Here is a 17,224-nt window from a genome sequence, read left to right as displayed (position 1 = left end):
GTACATTGACCATGCATTGCTTCTGTGGTATTGCAAAGGCAAAGACAAATGCTTCCAGCCATCCATTGCACTAATGGATTGGTCATCAGCTGGCTGTCTATGTCCCGCATCAATATAGACCAAAGTACAGAGGGTTAGGCTATGCTATTGTGCACCTACCTGATGCATCAGAAGGTGCGAGGCCCTTGCTAAATTCTGTGCACAGACTTTGAGATCTATGCTTTAGACTGTATCTAAACCTGCTCCAACATGGACTGACATTCTGGCCTACTTTCAGCCGATGCGACTTGTCTGTCGCTGAACAGTCGCTTTTTATGTATTCAGCACCTATGTATAATGTTGTAAAAATGCTTTAGAAGCTAAAGTCGCAGAAATGTCACACATATTTGGCCTGCAACTTTCTGTGCGACAAATTCAGACAGGAAAAATCAGTATAAATCCTTAGAAAATTATCCCCCAGTGTCTCCATCTGCTGGCGGTATTGAATAAGCATTGCTGCACTGATGGGGTATGCATTAGACGAAAAAAAAGAAGAAAAAGAAGAATAATACGCCCAGAAAAGAGGCGAAAAGGAGAAAAACGTAAAAAAACGTGAAAAAAAAGTAAGAGGAAGAGAAGGGAAAAAAAGGTGGAAATGGGTTTAAAAGTGATTTCGGCGGAGAAATATATATATATATATATATATATATATATATATATATATATATATATATATGCGCACACACACACATAGATATAAACGTATTCTCCGTTGAGATATTGCAGCCGCTGCTGTGTCCAGGCCCAGGAGCCTTAGCACTGTGCTGTGATGTCACTCAATACCACTGACATCACTAGGTGTAAACAACATCTCTCCTTTGCTGTGTATGTGACTATGGAGCTGTTTGGTGATGTCGTCTATTACGGCCTTCATAGAAGCAACAGGAGATTGTTGCATCCATCTTGAACCCTCAGAACTATAGTGCTATGATGTCACTCACTTCCACAGGCCTTGCAGAGTGTAAACAACAACAACCCAGCTTTGTTGTGTATGTAACCAAAGGGATTTGTGATGTCACCTAGAACCTTCACAGCAGCGACAGCTTTATGAGGAGCATCAGCACTGCTCTGCCTGAGCAGAACCATCACCGCCATAGGTTGTCAAATAACCCGGATTTAACCCACACAGGTAAGTCCAATGGGGTGCAGGCATGTCCTCTATGCTTACAGCTTCCCGTGGGTGTTGGTTTGATACCGTTTGGGGACAGCCAAGGAGGCATCTGCAGGCAACAAAGGTAGGTGTGTGCTTGTGTGTGTGTTTCCTATGCAGATCCTAAGCCCAGTGTCACATGCAAGTAGGAGGAGTAAGAAGGGTTCCTGGCAAATCCGGGTTATGGATTGCATTTAAAAAGGCCCCGTGGGAGTGCAATGGGCCCCTGTCTTGCTGCTTAGCAATAATGGTATGGGTTTAGGTTCTGCTGTGTGTACTGGTGGTTGACTGCCCCCCAGCCCAGAGTGTGCATGGAAAATTGTCTGGCAGCCTCCCTGACAGCAAGCAGTGATAGTGCCCATGAAGGGGACCTTGTTGGGCCCGCCCCTTTCACGGTTATCGCTTCTCGGCCTTTTGGCTAAGATCAAGTGTAGTATCTGTTCTTATCAGTTTAATATCTGATACGTCCCCTATCTGGGGACCATATATTAAATGGATTTTTGAGAACGGGGGCCGATTTCGAAGCTTGCTTCCGTCGCCCTATGCATTGACCCGATATGGCAGTATCTTCGGGTACAGTGCACCACCCCCTTACAGGGTTAAAAAGAAAGATTCCTACTTTCATTGCTACCTGCTTGCTGGCTAGCCAGCTAGCCAGCCCTGTGGGCCTTGCTGCTGCTGCAGCCAAAAAACAAAAGGTGGTGCTGCTGCTGCTTCTGCTGCTTCTGCTTCTGCTTGTGTCTGGCCCCTGTTGGAGCGTCCAGGCACAGGACTTCTGCTGCTGCTGACTAAATGGCCTCCTTAATTGGATCATTTGAGTAGCCAGCACACCTGTGCAGGTAGGGCATGACATGATAGGCAGCTGCCTTGATAGCGGGTGGGTGCTGAATGTTCCTAATTGACAAAATAAGATTAATGCTTATGAAGAAATATAAAATCTCATCCCTTCCCCAATATCGCGCCACACCCCTACCCCTTAATTCCCTGGTTGAACGTGATGGACATATGTCTTTTTTCGACCGTACTAACTATGTAACTATGTAACATAACATGGGGGGGGGGGGGGGGGGGGTCTCCTGGCTGTTCACACAGGTGTGTCATTGCTGTACATTGACCATGCATTGCTTCTGTGGTATTGCAAAGGCAAAGACAAATGCTTCCAGCCATCCATTGCACTAATGGATTGGTCATCAGCTGGCTGTCTATGTCCCGCATCAATATAGACCAAAGTACAGAGGGTTAGGCTATGCTATTGTGCACCTACCTGATGCATCAGAAGGTGCGAGGCCCTTGCTAAATTCTGTGCACAGACTTTGAGATCTATGCTTTAGACTGTATCTAAACCTGCTCCAACATGGACTGACATTCTGGCCTACTTTCAGCCGATGCGACTTGTCTGTCGCTGAACAGTCGCTTTTTATGTATTCAGCACCTATGTATAATGTTGTAAAAATGCTCTAGAAGCTAAAGTCGCAGAAATGTCACACATATTTGGCCTGCAACTTTCTGTGCGACAAATTCAGACAGGAAAAATCAGTATAAATCCTTAGAAAATTATCCCCCAGTGTCTCCATCTGCTGGCGGTATTGAATAAGCATTGCTGCACTGATGGGGTATGCATTAGACGAAAAAAAAGAAGAAAAAGAAGAATAATACGCCCAGAAAAGAGGCGAAAAGGAGAAAAACGTAAAAAAACGTGAAAAAAAAGTAAGAGGAAGAGAAGGGAAAAAAAGGTGGAAATGGGTTTAAAAGTGATTTCGGCGGAGAAATATATATATATATATATATATATATATATATATATATATATATGCGCACACACACACATAGATATAAACGTATTCTCCGTTGAGATATTGCAGCCGCTGCTGTGTCCAGGCCCAGGAGCCTTAGCACTGTGCTGTGATGTCACTCAATACCACTGACATCACTAGGTGTAAACAACATCTCTCCTTTGCTGTGTATGTGACTATGGAGCTGTTTGGTGATGTCGTCTATTACGGCCTTCATAGAAGCAACAGGAGATTGTTGCATCCATCTTGAACCCTCAGAACTACAGTGCTATGATGTCACTCACTTCCACAGGCCTTGCAGAGTGTAAACAACAACAACCCAGCTTTGTTGTGTATGTAACCATAGGGATTTGTGATGTCACCTAGAACCTTCACAGCAGCGACAGCTTTATGAGGAGCATCAGCACTGCTCTGCCTGAGCAGAACCATCACCGCCATAGGTTGTCAAATAACCCGGATTTAACCCACACAGGTAAGTCCAATGGGGTGCAGGCATGTCCTCTATGCTTACAGCTTCCCGTGGGTGTTGGTTTGATACCGTTTGGGGACAGCCAAGGAGGCATCTGCAGGCAACAAAGGTAGGTGTGTGCTTGTGTGTGTGTTTCCTATGCAGATCCTAAGCCCAGTGTCACATGCAAGTAGGAGGAGTAAGAAGGGTTCCTGGCAAATCCGGGTTATGGATTGCATTTAAAAAGGCCCCGTGGGAGTGCAATGGGCCCCTGTCTTGCTGCTTAGCAATAATGGTATGGGTTTAGGTTCTGCTGTGTGTACTGGTGGTTGACTGCCCCCCAGCCCAGAGTGTGCATGGAAAATTGTCTGGCAGCCTCCCTGACAGCAAGCAGTGATAGTGCCCATGAAGGGGACCTTGTTGGGCCCGCCCCTTTCACGGTTATCGCTTCTCGGCCTTTTGGCTAAGATCAAGTGTAGTATCTGTTCTTATCAGTTTAATATCTGATACGTCCCCTATCTGGGGACCATATATTAAATGGATTTTTGAGAACGGGGGCCGATTTCGAAGCTTGCTTCCGTCGCCCTATGCATTGACCCGATATGGCAGTATCTTCGGGTACAGTGCACCACCCCCTTACAGGGTTAAAAAGAAAGATTCCTACTTTCATTGCTACCTGCTTGCTGGCTAGCCAGCTAGCCAGCCCTGTGGGCCTTGCTGCTGCTGCAGCCAAAAAACAAAAGGTGGTGCTGCTTCTGCTGCTTCTGCTTCTGCTTGTGTCTGGCCCCTGTTGGAGCGTCCAGGCACAGGACTTCTGCTGCTGCTGACTAAATGGCCTCCTTAATTGGATCATTTGAGTAGCCAGCACACCTGTGCAGGTAGGGCATGACATGATAGGCAGCTGCCTTGATAGCGGGTGGGTGCTGAATGTTCCTAATTGACAAAATAAGATTAATGCTTATGAAGAAATATAAAATCTCATCCCTTCCCCAATATCGCGCCACACCCCTACCCCTTAATTCCCTGGTTGAACGTGATGGACATATGTCTTTTTTCGACCGTACTAACTATGTAACTATGTAACATAACATGGGGGGGGGGGGGGGGTCTCCTGGCTGTTCACACAGGTGTGTCATTGCTGTACATTGACCATGCATTGCTTCTGTGGTATTGCAAAGGCAAAGACAAATGCTTCCAGCCATCCATTGCACTAATGGATTGGTCATCAGCTGGCTGTCTATGTCCCGCATCAATATAGACCAAAGTACAGAGGGTTAGGCTATGCTATTGTGCACCTACCTGATGCATCAGAAGGTGCGAGGCCCTTGCTAAATTCTGTGCACAGACTTTGAGATCTATGCTTTAGACTGTATCTAAACCTGCTCCAACATGGACTGACATTCTGGCCTACTTTCAGCCGATGCGACTTGTCTGTCGCTGAACAGTCGCTTTTTATGTATTCAGCACCTATGTATAATGTTGTAAAAATGCTCTAGAAGCTAAAGTCGCAGAAATGTCACACATATTTGGCCTGCAACTTTCTGTGCGACAAATTCAGACAGGAAAAATCAGTATAAATCCTTAGAAAATTATCCCCCAGTGTCTCCATCTGCTGGCGGTATTGAATAAGCATTGCTGCACTGATGGGGTATGCATTAGACGAAAAAAAAGAAGAAAAAGAAGAATAATACGCCCAGAAAAGAGGCGAAAAGGAGAAAAACGTAAAAAAGCGTGAAAAAAAAGTAAGAGGAAGAGAAGGGAAAAAAAGGTGGAAATGGGTTTAAAAGTGATTTCGGCGGAGAAATATATATATATATATATATATATATATATATATATATATATGCGCACACACACACATAGATATAAACGTATTCTCCGTTGAGATATTGCAGCCGCTGCTGTGTCCAGGCCCAGGAGCCTTAGCACTGTGCTGTGATGTCACTCAATACCACTGACATCACTAGGTGTAAACAACATCTCTCCTTTGCTGTGTATGTGACTATGGAGCTGTTTGGTGATGTCGTCTATTACGGCCTTCATAGAAGCAACAGGAGATTGTTGCATCCATCTTGAACCCTCAGAACTACAGTGCTATGATGTCACTCACTTCCACAGGCCTTGCAGAGTGTAAACAACAACAACCCAGCTTTGTTGTGTATGTAACCAAAGGGATTTGTGATGTCACCTAGAACCTTCACAGCAGCGACAGCTTTATGAGGAGCATCAGCACTGCTCTGCCTGAGCAGAACCATCACCGCCATAGGTTGTCAAATAACCCGGATTTAACCCACACAGGTAAGTCCAATGGGGTGCAGGCATGTCCTCTATGCTTACAGCTTCCCGTGGGTGTTGGTTTGATACCGTTTGGGGACAGCCAAGGAGGCATCTGCAGGCAACAAAGGTAGGTGTGTGCTTGTGTGTGTGTTTCCTATGCAGATCCTAAGCCCAGTGTCACATGCAAGTAGGAGGAGTAAGAAGGGTTCCTGGCAAATCCGGGTTATGGATTGCATTTAAAAAGGCCCCGTGGGAGTGCAATGGGCCCCTGTCTTGCTGCTTAGCAATAATGGTATGGGTTTAGGTTCTGCTGTGTGTACTGGTGGTTGACTGCCCCCCAGCCCAGAGTGTGCATGGAAAATTGTCTGGCAGCCTCCCTGACAGCAAGCAGTGATAGTGCCCATGAAGGGGACCTTGTTGGGCCCGCCCCTTTCACGGTTATCGCTTCTCGGCCTTTTGGCTAAGATCAAGTGTAGTATCTGTTCTTATCAGTTTAATATCTGATACGTCCCCTATCTGGGGACCATATATTAAATGGATTTTTGAGAACGGGGGCCGATTTCGAAGCTTGCTTCCGTCGCCCTATGCATTGACCCGATATGGCAGTATCTTCGGGTACAGTGCACCACCCCCTTACAGGGTTAAAAAGAAAGATTCCTACTTTCATTGCTACCTGCTTGCTGGCTAGCCAGCTAGCCAGCCCTGTGGGCCTTGCTGCTGCTGCAGCCAAAAAACAAAAGGTGGTGCTGCTGCTGCTGCTTCTGCTGCTTCTGCTTGTGTCTGGCCGCTGTTGGAGCGTCCAGGCACAGGACTTCTGCTGCTGCTGACTAAATGGCCTCCTTAATTGGATCATTTGAGTAGCCAGCACACCTGTGCAGGTAGGGCATGACATGATAGGCAGCTGCCTTGATAGCGGGTGGGTGCTGAATGTTCCTAATTGACAAAATAAGATTAATGCTTATGAAGAAATATAAAATCTCATCCCTTCCCCAATATCGCGCCACACCCCTACCCCTTAATTCCCTGGTTGAACTTGATGGACATATGTCTTTTTTCGACCGTACTAACTATGTAACTATGTAACATAACATGGGGGGGGGGTCTCCTGGCTGTTCACACAGGTGTGTCATTGCTGTACATTGACCATGCATTGCTTCTGTGGTATTGCAAAGGCAAAGACAAATGCTTCCAGCCATCCATTGCACTAATGGATTGGTCATCAGCTGGCTGTCTATGTCCCGCATCAATATAGACCAAAGTACAGAGGGTTAGGCTATGCTATTGTGCACCTACCTGATGCATCAGAAGGTGCGAGGCCCTTGCTAAATTCTGTGCACAGACTTTAAGATCTATACTTTAGACTGTATCTAAACCTGCTCCAACATGGACTGACATTCTGGCCTACTTTCAGCCGATGCGACTTGTCTGTCGCTGAACAGTCGCTTTTTATGTATTCAGCACTTATGTATAATGTTGTAAAAATGCTCTAGAAGCTAAAGTCGCAGAAATGTCACACATATTTGGCCTGCAACTTTCTGTGCGACAAATTCAGACAGGAAAAATCAGTATAAATCCTTAGAAAATTATCCCCCAGTGTCTCCATCTGCTGGCGGTATTGAATAAGCATTGCTGCACTGATGGGGTATGCATTAGACGAAAAAAAAGAAGAAAAAGAAGAATAATACGCCCAGAAAAGAGGCGAAAAGGAGAAAAACGTAAAAAAACGTGAAAAAAAAGTAAGAGGAAGAGAAGGGAAAAAAAGGTGGAAATGGGTTTAAAAGTGATTTCGGCGGAGAAATATATATATATATATATATATATATATATATATATATATATACGCGCACACACACACATATATATAAACGTATTCTCCGTTGAGATATTGCAGCCGCTGCTGTGTCCAGGCCCAGGAGCCTTAGCACTGTGCTGTGATGTCACTCAATACCACTGACATCACTAGGTGTAAACAACATCTCTCCTTTGCTGTGTATGTGACTATGGAGCTGTTTGGTGATGTCGTCTATTATGGCCTTCATAGAAGCAACAGGAGATTGTTGCATCCATCTAGAACCCTCAGAACTACAGTGCTATGATGTCACTCACTTCCACAGGCCTTGCAGAGTGTAAACAACAACAACCCAGCTTTGTTGTGTATGTAACCATAGGGATTTGTGATGTCACCTAGAACCTTCACAGCAGCGACAGCTTTATGAGGAGCATCAGCACTGCTCTGCCTGAGCAGAACCATCACCGCCATAGGTTGTCAAATAACCCGGGTTTAACCCACACAGGTAAGTCCAATGGGGTGCAGGCATGTCCTCTATGCTTACAGCTTCCCGTGGGTGTTGGTTTGATACCGTTTGGGGACAGCCAAGGAGGCATCTGCAGGCAACAAAGGTAGGTGTGTGCTTGTGTGTGTGTTTCCTATGCAGATCCTAAGCCCAGTGTCACATGCAAGTAGGAGGAGTAAGAAGGGTTCCTGGCAAATCCGGGTTATGGATTGCATTTAAAAAGGCCCCGTGGGAGTGCAATGGGCCCCTGTCTTGCTGCTTAGCAATAATGGTATGGGTTTAGGTTCTGCTGTGTGTACTGGTGGTTGACTGCCCCCCAGCCCAGAGTGTGCATGGAAAATTGTCTGGCAGCCTCCCTGACAGCAAGCAGTGATAGTGCCCATGAAGGGGACCTTGTTGGGCCCGCCCCTTTCACGGTTATCGCTTCTCGGCCTTTTGGCTAAGATCAAGTGTAGTATCTGTTCTTATCAGTTTAATATCTGATACGTCCCCTATCTGGGGACCATATATTAAATGGATTTTTGAGAACGGGGGCCGATTTCGAAGCTTGCTTCCGTCGCCCTATGCATTGACCCGATATGGCAGTATCTTCGGGTACAGTGCACCACCCCCTTACAGGGTTAAAAAGAAAGATTCCTACTTTCATTGCTACCTGCTTGCTGGCTAGCCAGCTAGCCAGCCCTGTGGGCCTTGCTGCTGCTGCAGCCAAAAAACAAAAGGTGGTGCTGCTGCTGCTGCTTCTGCTGCTTCTGCTTGTGTCTGGCCGCTGTTGGAGCGTCCAGGCACAGGACTTCTGCTGCTGCTGACTAAATGGCCTCCTTAATTGGATCATTTGAGTAGCCAGCACACCTGTGCAGGTAGGGCATGACATGATAGGCAGCTGCCTTGATAGCGGGTGGGTGCTGAATGTTCCTAATTGACAAAATAAGATTAATGCTTATGAAGAAATATAAAATCTCATCCCTTCCCCAATATCGCGCCACACCCCTACCCCTTAATTCCCTGGTTGAACTTGATGGACATATGTCTTTTTTCGACCGTACTAACTATGTAACTATGTAACATAACATGGGGGGGGGTCTCCTGGCTGTTCACACAGGTGTGTCATTGCTGTACATTGACCATGCATTGCTTCTGTGGTATTGCAAAGGCAAAGACAAATGCTTCCAGCCATCCATTGCACTAATGGATTGGTCATCAGCTGGCTGTCTATGTCCCGCATCAATATAGACCAAAGTACAGAGGGTTAGGCTATGCTATTGTGCACCTACCTGATGCATCAGAAGGTGCGAGGCCCTTGCTAAATTCTGTGCACAGACTTTAAGATCTATACTTTAGACTGTATCTAAACCTGCTCCAACATGGACTGACATTCTGGCCTACTTTCAGCCGATGCGACTTGTCTGTCGCTGAACAGTCGCTTTTTATGTATTCAGCACCTATGTATAATGTTGTAAAAATGCTCTAGAAGCTAAAGTCGCAGAAATGTCACACATATTTGGCCTGCAACTTTCTGTGCGACAAATTCAGACAGGAAAAATCAGTATAAATCCTTAGAAAATTATCCCCCAGTGTCTCCATCTGCTGGCGGTATTGAATAAGCATTGCTGCACTGATGGGGTATGCATTAGACGAAAAAAAAGAAGAAAAAGAAGAATAATACGCCCAGAAAAGAGGCGAAAAGGAGAAAAACGTAAAAAAACGTGAAAAAAAAGTAAGAGGAAGAGAAGGGAAAAAAAGGTGGAAATGGGTTTAAAAGTGATTTCGGCGGAGAAATATATATATATATATATATATATATATATATATATATATATATACGCGCACACACACACATATATATAAACGTATTCTCCGTTGAGATATTGCAGCCGCTGCTGTGTCCAGGCCCAGGAGCCTTAGCACTGTGCTGTGATGTCACTCAATACCACTGACATCACTAGGTGTAAACAACATCTCTCCTTTGCTGTGTATGTGACTATGGAGCTGTTTGGTGATGTCGTCTATTATGGCCTTCATAGAAGCAACAGGAGATTGTTGCATCCATCTAGAACCCTCAGAACTACAGTGCTATGATGTCACTCACTTCCACAGGCCTTGCAGAGTGTAAACAACAACAACCCAGCTTTGTTGTGTATGTAACCATAGGGATTTGTGATGTCACCTAGAACCTTCACAGCAGCGACAGCTTTATGAGGAGCATCAGCACTGCTCTGCCTGAGCAGAACCATCACCGCCATAGGTTGTCAAATAACCCGGGTTTAACCCACACAGGTAAGTCCAATGGGGTGCAGGCATGTCCTCTATGCTTACAGCTTCCCGTGGGTGTTGGTTTGATACCGTTTGGGGACAGCCAAGGAGGCATCTGCAGGCAACAAAGGTAGGTGTGTGCTTGTGTGTGTGTTTCCTATGCAGATCCTAAGCCCAGTGTCACATGCAAGTAGGAGGAGTAAGAAGGGTTCCTGGCAAATCCGGGTTATGGATTGCATTTAAAAAGGCCCCGTGGGAGTGCAATGGGCCCCTGTCTTGCTGCTTAGCAATAATGGTATGGGTTTAGGTTCTGCTGTGTGTACTGGTGGTTGACTGCCCCCCAGCCCAGAGTGTGCATGGAAAATTGTCTGGCAGCCTCCCTGACAGCAAGCAGTGATAGTGCCCATGAAGGGGACCTTGTTGGGCCCGCCCCTTTCACGGTTATCGCTTCTCGGCCTTTTGGCTAAGATCAAGTGTAGTATCTGTTCTTATCAGTTTAATATCTGATACGTCCCCTATCTGGGGACCATATATTAAATGGATTTTTGAGAACGGGGGCCGATTTCGAAGCTTGCTTCCGTCGCCCTATGCATTGACCCGATATGGCAGTATCTTCGGGTACAGTGCACCACCCCCTTACAGGGTTAAAAAGAAAGATTCCTACTTTCATTGCTACCTGCTTGCTGGCTAGCCAGCTAGCCAGCCCTGTGGGCCTTGCTGCTGCTGCAGCCAAAAAACAAAAGGTGGTGCTGCTGCTGCTGCTTCTGCTGCTTCTGCTTGTGTCTGGCCGCTGTTGGAGCGTCCAGGCACAGGACTTCTGCTGCTGCTGACTAAATGGCCTCCTTAATTGGATCATTTGAGTAGCCAGCACACCTGTGCAGGTAGGGCATGACATGATAGGCAGCTGCCTTGATAGCGGGTGGGTGCTGAATGTTCCTAATTGACAAAATAAGATTAATGCTTATGAAGAAATATAAAATCTCATCCCTTCCCCAATATCGCGCCACACCCCTACCCCTTAATTCCCTGGTTGAACTTGATGGACATATGTCTTTTTTCGACCGTACTAACTATGTAACTATGTAACATAACATGGGGGGGGGGTCTCCTGGCTGTTCACACAGGTGTGTCATTGCTGTACATTGACCATGCATTGCTTCTGTGGTATTGCAAAGGCAAAGACAAATGCTTCCAGCCATCCATTGCACTAATGGATTGGTCATCAGCTGGCTGTCTATGTCCCGCATCAATATAGACCAAAGTACAGAGGGTTAGGCTATGCTATTGTGCACCTACCTGATGCATCAGAAGGTGCGAGGCCCTTGCTAAATTCTGTGCACAGACTTTAAGATCTATACTTTAGACTGTATCTAAACCTGCTCCAACATGGACTGACATTCTGGCCTACTTTCAGCCGATGCGACTTGTCTGTCGCTGAACAGTCGCTTTTTATGTATTCAGCACCTATGTATAATGTTGTAAAAATGCTCTAGAAGCTAAAGTCGCAGAAATGTCACACATATTTGGCCTGCAACTTTCTGTGCGACAAATTCAGACAGGAAAAATCAGTATAAATCCTTAGAAAATTATCCCCCAGTGTCTCCATCTGCTGGCGGTATTGAATAAGCATTGCTGCACTGATGGGGTATGCATTAGACGAAAAAAAAGAAGAAAAAGAAGAATAATACGCCCAGAAAAGAGGCGAAAAGGAGAAAAACGTAAAAAAACGTGAAAAAAAAGTAAGAGGAAGAGAAGGGAAAAAAAGGTGGAAATGGGTTTAAAAGTGATTTCGGCGGAGAAATATATATATATATATATATATATATATATATATATATATATATACGCGCACACACACACATATATATAAACGTATTCTCCGTTGAGATATTGCAGCCGCTGCTGTGTCCAGGCCCAGGAGCCTTAGCACTGTGCTGTGATGTCACTCAATACCACTGACATCACTAGGTGTAAACAACATCTCTCCTTTGCTGTGTATGTGACTATGGAGCTGTTTGGTGATGTCGTCTATTATGGCCTTCATAGAAGCAACAGGAGATTGTTGCATCCATCTAGAACCCTCAGAACTACAGTGCTATGATGTCACTCACTTCCACAGGCCTTGCAGAGTGTAAACAACAACAACCCAGCTTTGTTGTGTATGTAACCATAGGGATTTGTGATGTCACCTAGAACCTTCACAGCAGCGACAGCTTTATGAGGAGCATCAGCACTGCTCTGCCTGAGCAGAACCATCACCGCCATAGGTTGTCAAATAACCCGGGTTTAACCCACACAGGTAAGTCCAATGGGGTGCAGGCATGTCCTCTATGCTTACAGCTTCCCGTGGGTGTTGGTTTGATACCGTTTGGGGACAGCCAAGGAGGCATCTGCAGGCAACAAAGGTAGGTGTGTGCTTGTGTGTGTGTTTCCTATGCAGATCCTAAGCCCAGTGTCACATGCAAGTAGGAGGAGTAAGAAGGGTTCCTGGCAAATCCGGGTTATGGATTGCATTTAAAAAGGCCCCGTGGGAGTGCAATGGGCCCCTGTCTTGCTGCTTAGCAATAATGGTATGGGTTTAGGTTCTGCTGTGTGTACTGGTGGTTGACTGCCCCCCAGCCCAGAGTGTGCATGGAAAATTGTCTGGCAGCCTCCCTGACAGCAAGCAGTGATAGTGCCCATGAAGGGGACCTTGTTGGGCCCGCCCCTTTCACGGTTATCGCTTCTCGGCCTTTTGGCTAAGATCAAGTGTAGTATCTGTTCTTATCAGTTTAATATCTGATACGTCCCCTATCTGGGGACCATATATTAAATGGATTTTTGAGAACGGGGGCCGATTTCGAAGCTTGCTTCCGTCGCCCTATGCATTGACCCGATATGGCAGTATCTTCGGGTACAGTGCACCACCCCCTTACAGGGTTAAAAAGAAAGATTCCTACTTTCATTGCTACCTGCTTGCTGGCTAGCCAGCTAGCCAGCCCTGTGGGCCTTGCTGCTGCTGCAGCCAAAAAACAAAAGGTGGTGCTGCTGCTGCTGCTTCTGCTGCTTCTGCTTGTGTCTGGCCGCTGTTGGAGCGTCCAGGCACAGGACTTCTGCTGCTGCTGACTAAATGGCCTCCTTAATTGGATCATTTGAGTAGCCAGCACACCTGTGCAGGTAGGGCATGACATGATAGGCAGCTGCCTTGATAGCGGGTGGGTGCTGAATGTTCCTAATTGACAAAATAAGATTAATGCTTATGAAGAAATATAAAATCTCATCCCTTCCCCAATATCGCGCCACACCCCTACCCCTTAATTCCCTGGTTGAACTTGATGGACATATGTCTTTTTTCGACCGTACTAACTATGTAACTATGTAACATAACATGGGGGGGGGGGTCTCCTGGCTGTTCACACAGGTGTGTCATTGCTGTACATTGACCATGCATTGCTTCTGTGGTATTGCAAAGGCAAAGACAAATGCTTCCAGCCATCCATTGCACTAATGGATTGGTCATCAGCTGGCTGTCTATGTCCCGCATCAATATAGACCAAAGTACAGAGGGTTAGGCTATGCTATTGTGCACCTACCTGATGCATCAGAAGGTGCGAGGCCCTTGCTAAATTCTGTGCACAGACTTTGAGATCTATACTTTAGACTGTATCTAAACCTGCTCCAACATGGACTGACATTCTGGCCTACTTTCAGCCGATGCGACTTGTCTGTCGCTGAACAGTCGCTTTTTATGTATTCAGCACCTATGTATAATGTTGTAAAAATGCTCTAGAAGCTAAAGTCGCAGAAATGTCACACATATTTGGCCTGCAACTTTCTGTGCGACAAATTCAGACAGGAAAAATCAGTATAAATCCTTAGAAAATTATCCCCCAGTGTCTCCATCTGCTGGCGGTATTGAATAAGCATTGCTGCACTGATGGGGTATGCATTAGACGAAAAAAAAGAAGAAAAAGAAGAATAATACGCCCAGAAAAGAGGCGAAAAGGAGAAAAACGTAAAAAAACGTGAAAAAAAAGTAAGAGGAAGAGAAGGGAAAAAAAGGTGGAAATGGGTTTAAAAGTGATTTCGGCGGAGAATATATATATATATATATATATATATATATATATATATATATATACGCGCACACACACACATATATATAAACGTATTCTCCGTTGAGATATTGCAGCCGCTGCTGTGTCCAGGCCCAGGAGCCTTAGCACTGTGCTGTGATGTCACTCAATACCACTGACATCACTAGGTGTAAACAACATCTCTCCTTTGCTGTGTATGTGACTATGGAGCTGTTTGGTGATGTCGTCTATTATGGCCTTCATAGAAGCAACAGGAGATTGTTGCATCCATCTAGAACCCTCAGAACTACAGTGCTATGATGTCACTCACTTCCACAGGCCTTGCAGAGTGTAAACAACAACAACCCAGCTTTGTTGTGTATGTAACCATAGGGATTTGTGATGTCACCTAGAACCTTCACAGCAGCGACAGCTTTATGAGGAGCATCAGCACTGCTCTGCCTGAGCAGAACCATCACCGCCATAGGTTGTCAAATAACCCGGGTTTAACCCACACAGGTAAGTCCAATGGGGTGCAGGCATGTCCTCTATGCTTACAGCTTCCCGTGGGTGTTGGTTTGATACCGTTTGGGGACAGCCAAGGAGGCATCTGCAGGCAACAAAGGTAGGTGTGTGCTTGTGTGTGTGTTTCCTATGCAGATCCTAAGCCCAGTGTCACATGCAAGTAGGAGGAGTAAGAAGGGTTCCTGGCAAATCCGGGTTATGGATTGCATTTAAAAAGGCCCCGTGGGAGTGCAATGGGCCCCTGTCTTGCTGCTTAGCAATAATGGTATGGGTTTAGGTTCTGCTGTGTGTACTGGTGGTTGACTGCCCCCCAGCCCAGAGTGTGCATGGAAAATTGTCTGGCAGCCTCCCTGACAGCAAGCAGTGATAGTGCCCATGAAGGGGACCTTGTTGGGCCCGCCCCTTTCACGGTTATCGCTTCTCGGCCTTTTGGCTAAGATCAAGTGTAGTATCTGTTCTTATCAGTTTAATATCTGATACGTCCCCTATCTGGGGACCATATATTAAATGGATTTTTGAGAACGGGGGCCGATTTCGAAGCTTGCTTCCGTCGCCCTATGCATTGACCCGATATGGCAGTATCTTCGGGTACAGTGCACCACCCCCTTACAGGGTTAAAAAGAAAGATTCCTACTTTCATTGCTACCTGCTTGCTGGCTAGCCAGCTAGCCAGCCCTGTGGGCCTTGCTGCTGCTGCAGCCAAAAAACAAAAGGTGGTGCTGCTGCTGCTGCTTCTGCTGCTTCTGCTTGTGTCTGGCCGCTGTTGGAGCGTCCAGGCACAGGACTTCTGCTGCTGCTGACTAAATGGCCTCCTTAATTGGATCATTTGAGTAGCCAGCACACCTGTGCAGGTAGGGCATGACATGATAGGCAGCTGCCTTGATAGCGGGTGGGTGCTGAATGTTCCTAATTGACAAAATAAGATTAATGCTTATGAAGAAATATAAAATCTCATCCCTTCCCCAATATCGCGCCACACCCCTACCCCTTAATTCCCTGGTTGAACTTGATGGACATATGTCTTTTTTCGACCGTACTAACTATGTAACTATGTAACATAACATGGGGGGGGGGTCTCCTGGCTGTTCACACAGGTGTGTCATTGCTGTACATTGACCATGCATTGCTTCTGTGGTATTGCAAAGGCAAAGACAAATGCTTCCAGCCATCCATTGCACTAATGGATTGGTCATCAGCTGGCTGTCTATGTCCCGCATCAATATAGACCAAAGTACAGAGGGTTAGGCTATGCTATTGTGCACCTACCTGATGCATCAGAAGGTGCGAGGCCCTTGCTAAATTCTGTGCACAGACTTTAAGATCTATACTTTAGACTGTATCTAAACCTGCTCCAACATGGACTGACATTCTGGCCTACTTTCAGCCGATGCGACTTGTCTGTCGCTGAACAGTCGCTTTTTATGTATTCAGCACCTATGTATAATGTTGTAAAAATGCTCTAGAAGCTAAAGTCGCAGAAATGTCACACATATTTGGCCTGCAACTTTCTGTGCGACAAATTCAGACAGGAAAAATCAGTATAAATCCTTAGAAAATTATCCCCCAGTGTCTCCATCTGCTGGCGGTATTGAATAAGCATTGCTGCACTGATGGGGTATGCATTAGACGAAAAAAAAGAAGAAAAAGAAGAATAATACGCCCAGAAAAGAGGCGAAAAGGAGAAAAACGTAAAAAAACGTGAAAAAAAAGTAAGAGGAAGAGAAGGGAAAAAAAGGTGGAAATGGGTTTAAAAGTGATTTCGGCGGAGAAATATATATATATATATATATATATATATATATATATATATATACGCGCACACACACACATATATATAAACGTATTCTCCGTTGAGATATTGCAGCCGCTGCTGTGTCCAGGCCCAGGAGCCTTAGCACTGTGCTGTGATGTCACTCAATACCACTGACATCACTAGGTGTAAACAACATCTCTCCTTTGCTGTGTATGTGACTATGGAGCTGTTTGGTGATGTCGTCTATTATGGCCTTCATAGAAGCAACAGGAGATTGTTGCATCCATCTAGAACCCTCAGAACTACAGTGCTATGATGTCACTCACTTCCACAGGCCTTGCAGAGTGTAAACAACAACAACCCAGCTTTGTTGTGTATGTAACCATAGGGATTTGTGATGTCACCTAGAACCTTCACAGCAGCGACAGCTTTATGAGGAGCATCAGCACTGCTCTGCCTGAGCAGAACCATCACCGCCATAGGTTGTCAAATAACCCGGGTTTAACCCACACAGGTAAGTCCAATGGGGTGCAGGCATGTCCTCTATGCTTACAGCTTCCCGTGGGTGTTGGTTTGATACCGTTTGGGGACAGCCAAGGAGGCATCTGCAGGCAACAAAGGTAGGTGTGTGCTTGTGTGT

The 17,224-nt window shown here is 45.8% G+C and overlaps 7 non-coding genes across 7 annotated transcripts; all 7 read left to right on the top strand.

Moving 5' to 3' along the window:
• The first annotated feature begins 1,587 nt into the window (after positions 1–1,587).
• LOC130298953 (U2 spliceosomal RNA) lies at positions 1,588–1,778 on the top strand. The gene has a single exon (XR_008850162.1). It is a non-coding gene; the product is annotated as a U2 spliceosomal RNA (small nuclear RNA).
• Positions 1,779–3,873: 2,095 nt separating this feature from the next.
• LOC130298952 (U2 spliceosomal RNA) lies at positions 3,874–4,064 on the top strand. Its single transcript, XR_008850161.1, has one exon. It is a non-coding gene; the product is annotated as a U2 spliceosomal RNA (small nuclear RNA).
• Positions 4,065–6,147: 2,083 nt separating this feature from the next.
• LOC130298996 (U2 spliceosomal RNA) lies at positions 6,148–6,338 on the top strand. The gene has a single exon (XR_008850203.1). It is a non-coding gene; the product is annotated as a U2 spliceosomal RNA (small nuclear RNA).
• Positions 6,339–8,420: 2,082 nt separating this feature from the next.
• LOC130298985 (U2 spliceosomal RNA) lies at positions 8,421–8,611 on the top strand. The gene has a single exon (XR_008850194.1). It is a non-coding gene; the product is annotated as a U2 spliceosomal RNA (small nuclear RNA).
• A 2,083-nt stretch (positions 8,612–10,694) lies between these two features.
• LOC130298974 (U2 spliceosomal RNA) lies at positions 10,695–10,885 on the top strand. The gene has a single exon (XR_008850182.1). It is a non-coding gene; the product is annotated as a U2 spliceosomal RNA (small nuclear RNA).
• A 2,084-nt stretch (positions 10,886–12,969) lies between these two features.
• Positions 12,970–13,160, top strand: LOC130298962 (U2 spliceosomal RNA). Its single transcript, XR_008850171.1, has one exon. It is a non-coding gene; the product is annotated as a U2 spliceosomal RNA (small nuclear RNA).
• Positions 13,161–15,244: 2,084 nt separating this feature from the next.
• LOC130298951 (U2 spliceosomal RNA) lies at positions 15,245–15,435 on the top strand. The gene has a single exon (XR_008850160.1). It is a non-coding gene; the product is annotated as a U2 spliceosomal RNA (small nuclear RNA).
• The last annotated feature ends 1,789 nt before the right edge of the window (positions 15,436–17,224 follow it).

The sequence above is a fragment of the Hyla sarda genome, unplaced genomic scaffold (genome assembly GCF_029499605.1).
Source record: "Hyla sarda isolate aHylSar1 unplaced genomic scaffold, aHylSar1.hap1 scaffold_1029, whole genome shotgun sequence".
NCBI lineage: Eukaryota > Metazoa > Chordata > Amphibia > Anura > Hylidae > Hyla > Hyla sarda.
Note: the sequence above shows the minus strand (reverse complement) of the source record. Positions and strands in the feature narration are given on the sequence as shown.